Genomic DNA, 6,657 nt, shown 5'->3' with positions numbered 1-6,657 from the left:
TATGCATGCTTGATCTGGTTGCACTGCTAGTGTTAATAAATTATTGAAATGCAAATGAGTGAATTCCTTATTCATGTCACTGTGAGGTCTATAAACAGTAGGTCTGTTCACTCAGCGAAACCAGGGGAAGTATTCCCTGAACAGAATTCATATGTGTTAATGTTATGATTTTGAACAGTTCAGGCCTGATTCTGTGAATATGGATATTTCCCTCCAGGAGCTAAGACCTCAATGTCATCAAGGACCAAATCTTGGAGGATTTGAGGATGGAAGACACAGTTGTTGACACAGTTACACTGCAAGGTAATTTACTGGTGATATGGCCACATTTTTAGGTTCATGCCAATTAACACTATAAGAAATAAAGCTAATTTGGACATAAAAGTCCACACTTTCAATGGCAACATACAGTAGATGAAGGTTTCTTAGCTTTGAGAGGTAGCTGTTCATTTTCTCAAATATTGATTTAACTGTCGAAGATCACGCAAATAACACAGTGAATTCTGTTTAAGGGTAGATTTTCACCGCACCGGAGTGTTCCACTCCTGAGAAAACCGTGAGCCAAGTAATATCCAAAAATACATACAGAACGATGAGGCTATATAAGAGTTCAGCTATCGGAAGGGAAAGTAGGCACTGTTAGGAAGCAGATGGAGCAATCAGAGGGGGAGATATGTGTAATACAGTCATCTATATTTTGCCTTTGTCTTCCATCTAGGGTGTATAGTTCACATTATCACACACAGAGCATGCCTTCAAAAGAGGTGGAGGTGAGACAAATAGTTGGTATGAAAAATTCACAGTGAATTCTTACCACCAGTCTTGCTCAACTTATCCTTTCTACTCCCTTCCCCTCCATGGCAGTCCCTGAACGCTCCACCACTGCATCTTGAGTGTTCCTTCACCTGCCTCTGCCTCCTCTTATGTTTTTGTTCTATCTCTTCATCACCATTTGGAGGACATTTAGGATATTTCCACAAGGACACCATCGATCCCTCTAAAACCCTCTCACCCACCCTCCCCAACCAATTTGCCAGCAGTAAAACTAATATTGTCTTTAATCAGATGCAATTAGGACTGCAAGTTAAGATCTCCTCCCAATTAAAACTCATTAGGCCCATAATATCATTAGGGGAGTCTTGGGTAACCACCGCTTGCATAGGCGGCCCACTCGTCACCAACAGCAGCACAAGTCAATAGCTCCGACCCATGTGGACTGTGTCTTATAGAGTAGTGCTGAGGAGGGGAGTCTCAGGTTTGAAATATTTTTATCCTGTTCAGTCAGAATGAGTGAGCAGATCTCTTCCTTTCTGTGTAACCAAAAATAGAAAGAAGTGAATGTCCTGTCTCTGAATCTCTGAAGCCCAGCTCCAGCCCATAGAGAATAAATTCAGAAAGCATGGAAATGTTGGCTATGGCAGGAGTCAGGATGAATTTCTAGGTGTAAGTGTACAATTGTTTCCTTTGTAACTGATAGTGCTACTACACTACTAAGCTCATTTATATGGAATATTTCAAACGTTGTGAGCGTCCACAAAGTCATCCTGTCATTTATTGCAAAGGGAGACGCTCCAGGAGTTACTGTTGTAGTGACATCACAGAATAATCATGGTTTTCTGCTCGTGTTTGCTAATATGTATCGGACTAGCTTAAGTAATATTTATAACACAATAATTAAATTGAACGGTATAACCCCTTTTGCACACACACACACACACACACACACACACACACACACACACACACACATACACACACAATATAGCATGGTGTTAGGCCTTTTAAATATTTTACTGTGCATCTTTTTCACCTTACAGTCAGCAAACTGTAAATGGCTGTAGATTGTGATGATAAAATTTGAAAAGAGGTGTAGAAAGAGCCAATCAGATAAGTATCCTAAATGGTCCAAAATGTAAGCAATTGTTATATTTTAACATGAATATGGTATGTATTTGTCTCTATATTAAATTTGCTCACAGTGCCAGAACAAATATATCAGTAAGACACGGGGCATCTTGAAGCAACACAGAGGCAAAGTCAAATGTTACAGTTTTATTATTTATTGGAGAAAAAACAAACAAGCAAATAAACGGGTTACATTGTAAAAACCTTGATCAAACATAAAATAACCATCAAAACAAAACAAAATTAAAATGTATGAAGTGACTGTTTCTCGATTTTGCCTGTAATTCTACAAGAGCAAGAATTTGTTTTAAATGTACAGTAAGTTGATGATAAGGGAAGAGTGCCGGCACGGTGAAAAAGGATAGTTATCAATACAAGGGTTTCAATTCTGGGGATTGGGCCTGTGAAATGTCTGTATGACACCAATCAGCGGTAATTACCATAGGGGCTTGAGTTTTCCTCCTGCCTCTAATTGGCCCTTGCTGTCAATCAACAAGTCGTTTTTGTTCACAATAGAACTAAGGGGGATGATACAAGCAAGGGTGGTGGGATAATTGAAAATAATTGAGCAAATTGCGGATTCAAGAAGTTGGCTTCATCAGCACTCCGGGGGCGGAATATGAGCATGTGGAGAGAAGAAAGGTGAACAGAGGAAAAGCTAGATCTTAATGATAATGAACAAAATACTCCCCTCCATTTTGCCTCCACCCTCGGGGATAGATCTCCCGCTCATCTGAATAATCAGCCCGCGCATGTCTCTATGTCACATGCACGGGAGAAGACGAGCACCTTTGATCTCTGCACCATGAGCTTCAGCAGCTTTTCAGCAGCCTGAGGGCTTACATCCTGGCCCCAGTCTGAAAGGCCCCTCGAGCGCAGCGGAAGTGTACCTCTGTGGGCAACTGTGTTTGAGCCTGTGCATATAATTAACAGTGTGGATTCTGTGCTAGGCATGTACGAGCCGGAGAATGAGAGAGAGTGTATGCATGTCCACGTCCGTGAAACATTTTTACACACCGATCTGATTTGGTGTCCCTTACAAAATAGTCACATGTTAAACCGCACGCGTGAATTCAAAGCACATGTGCTTTTTTGGACATATTAGTTTTCATATGTGGACAATTTGTTTTCACATTCTGACATCACACGTGACAGTTTTTATTTCAAAGGGGGAAAATTTCAATTTGTTGGTGCAGATTGTTTTTTTTCCCCCAAATGCGAACATTTGTTTCACATTCTCACCAGCCATTACAAAATGACAAAAATGTGAAAATTTGATTTCACATTCAAATAGACAACTCACAGGTGAAAATGCAATTTTCACATGGGAAATCTCACATGTTCACATATGAAAACCAACATGTGTCCAAAAAGCACATGTGCTTGGAATTCACATGTGGGTTTTCACGTGACTTTTATTGTAAGGGGTGTCTTACAAAAAACAACAACAACAAATAATAATAGTAATTTTAATAATATTTATCTGCTGTCCAACATCCAGTTCTATCTGTAACTGTAGATTATTGCTAATGTATGCGTGTTATACACAGAGTTTATGTGGGCTTCATTGTGGGTGTGTGGGTAGCAGCATAAATCAACATATGTCTGCTAAATTTTCAACAGTGGGTGTTTTAAATTTGTATCTGATAGAATGGCAATACTGACAAGCTATTGGGACTAAAGACGGTCCCTCAATTTCAGTTGTTTGTCATCTCTCCACTTTCTTCCTCCTACTCTCTCCATCCTCAAGAGCTGCTTACCTTCCACAGCTTTGGAAAAAAACCCCAAACATCTCAGTCTGCAATTTACATTTCCATATGCTGCCAGTGGCGCCAGGGAGAGTGGATAATTGGGTTGAATGTGGTGACGGTGAGAGCAGGATAGAGAGGGATACAGAGAAGGCCAACTGAAAAAAAACAAGCCATTACAGGATGGTTTTCTTTTTTCCCCTCCACTCGTCATTTTGCCATGCTGCTCTCAACCACTTGTGTAGCTGAAAAGATTTACCTTGGCCTCCTGTTCTCTCTCAATCCCGCAGAATCACTCTGTACTTGCCTCCCCCAGAGCCTCACTCCCTCCCTGCTCCTGCCTCATCCATATTCATCCAGCGTCTCTCTCTCTCTCTCTCTCTCTCTCTCCCTCTCTCTCTCCTCTCTCTCTCCTCTCTCTCTCTCTTTCACTCTCCCTGTGTCACCCACAGCAAGGCGTTAATACACCAATTAGCCCTGAGAGCAGATAATGGACTATTTCATATTGCAAAAGGGAAAGAGGGACGCACAGACACAGTCAGCGAGAAAGAGAAAAAGAGAGCAAATAGTGAGAGTGTGAGAGAGAGAGACGGAGGGAGAGAGAGAGAGAGAGAGAGGGAGGCAGTGGAGGTGTCTTTATGGATGTGGCCTCTGAAAATGTTGAAATGCTGCGTTTGCTGTGAACATCTATCCAATGGACAGAGCATGATGGGAAGAGCGCTCCGGCGGTCACAGGGTTGCTATATAAAAGCTGAGGTGTTACACCAACGCTTTGCTAGCATGAAACCCTGATGCCTGTTTGGCTTTGTTAGACTCTTAAACTCTTTTCACTGGTCTCCATCCCTTTCATTAAAATGCCATGTGCTTTTCCTTCCAGCCACAGAATTCATATCTGCGCCTACAGGCTTACTACTCTACTATAGCATATATAAAGTTTATGATGAAAGAAACATAAAGACTTCCTCCGGTGATGGTGGTTCTGTAATGATATGGGGAGTTTTTTTCTGCCACGGTTTTTCTCCAGAAGTGAAATATCAACACTCATCACAAGTAGCATTATGATTTTGAATAATGAAAATCTATATTTATGCATGTTTCATGTTTAACAATTTTCTGAAACACACAAGTTTTGCTGATGAATGTTTCACAATACACATTACAATACATAAACATTGCGTAATACATTGCCGATTTATATGACACAGATGCTGTTTGAAGTAAAGAAATATTGATTTTAATATATATTCAGTGTCATTAGCACTAAGCTGTTCACGTCTTCAGTCTACAGACAGCAGCATCATTTTTGATAAGGAATGACCTGTATAAGATTTGTTTCACATGTCCCATTTACTCCTTTAATTCATAAAGAATCATCTCCTCCTTTTATTGCAAACAAGACATGCAATTTTTAACCTATGCTCCTGATTATTTCACATGGTGCATTGTAAAATTTGATATTGTCATAATAAGTGATGTGACAAGAAAGATGCTATTTTGTTTTGTGGTAAAGGAGATAATTTGTCAATCATTGCAAAGCAAGACGCTGTATTACTGTGAAATGGAAGCTATTTGCAAACTCTGTAAATCTGGGTAAGGTGTTATGTAAATAGAGGAGCCACATGAACATGAGTTCTAACTAAGAAGAATTGGCATTAATCAAGCGTGAGCCTGAACAAATTAGAATATGCTTGTTGTACGATTCCCATATTCTTTTACTTTTTCCGAGAATACAAGAAATGTTCAGGCGAATAAGACTGCTTGTGCTTTGGTAATAATGCCTTTGTCATCCTGGAAGACACTATACTCACTAAGGAAATGGAAAAAGGGATACAAGATCACAAAGAATCATTATTAGCAATGATAGAGACTTTCCTAGCCCTCGTAGTCCTGACCAGATTTATTCTAAGATAGAAAATGTACCAGAAGAAAACCGTTAGAGTGCTATGGCAGGACTTCATCTTAGAGTTTCTTCTATTTTGACCACCCCCTGTGTATTTTAACCACTGTGTCTATCTTACCTTCCCTGCTATATCATTTTATTTGGACAAAAATAGGGAAGTAGTCATGATTTGGTGTCTTGAAGATGAAGACGGGTTTTGGGGTTTAACTAGACCTGTGATCCATGACGACAATCAAATTCATCTAACAGTTTCTTGTGGAAACCTCTGGGATGCATCTACTGTATTTATTTGAGTGAGCTTTTTATATGATACAACCCTATTGCCTATTGGAGTGCAGTGTGCCTTAAAATCATTCATAAGAACATTCACACTGAATATATGAATCTATTTTGGCCAACCTACAAAATGACAGTCACCACGATCATCTTCTTAGAAATCATCATGCAAGTGCTTTTATGGTTTTAGGACATTGAACTTTGCATTATGAATGTTTTATAAGTGACTGTACAAATACTGGTTCTGAACAATTTATATAATTGGAATCTTATTAATGGAAACATTTTAATGCATTAGTAATTATGCTAATGCATACTGCATGGACAGTAGTTTTGGGTGAGCTTGTGTGTACTGCATTTTAAGAGCAATGCGCTGACCTGAACACAGATTGTCCATGTTCAGCCTGCATTAATAGAAAATACTTTTTGACCTACAAATCCCACAACCATCTATTAATATCCACCTCTTATTAACCAGCTATAGAAAATCTATTCACAATTTATAGACTTTTTCAATAGTTTTTACACTGTTTGACTTCATAAGGTCATATTATTTATGAGTAAAGTAATCTCTCAGTAAAGGCTGCAGTGTTTGTAATAGAGGAACACTGCAGGAGCCTAGTAGGCCAATCAGTGCCTAATCATCTGTAGTCACCATTGTAGTTGCTAAGAGACTGGGGTAGGTTGTATGACTGCTCAAACTGTACAAAGCATGACCTGCTGTGAATCTCAAAAGATCGTTTTCCCAGCGTATTACAGAACTGTTCTGTACAGTAGGTGACAAAGTTTACATACAATCCCTTATGATTACGCAGAGCGCTGTGACTT

The sequence above is a fragment of the Centroberyx affinis genome, unplaced genomic scaffold (genome assembly GCF_046629955.1).
Source record: "Centroberyx affinis isolate AG114_WGS23_722 - 3 ecotype Tasmania unplaced genomic scaffold, CSIRO-AGI_Caff_v1 ptg002188l_1, whole genome shotgun sequence".
Taxonomy (NCBI): domain Eukaryota; kingdom Metazoa; phylum Chordata; class Actinopteri; order Beryciformes; family Berycidae; genus Centroberyx; species Centroberyx affinis.
The sequence above is the reverse complement of the archived record's forward strand: the minus strand, read 5'-3'. Positions refer to the sequence as shown.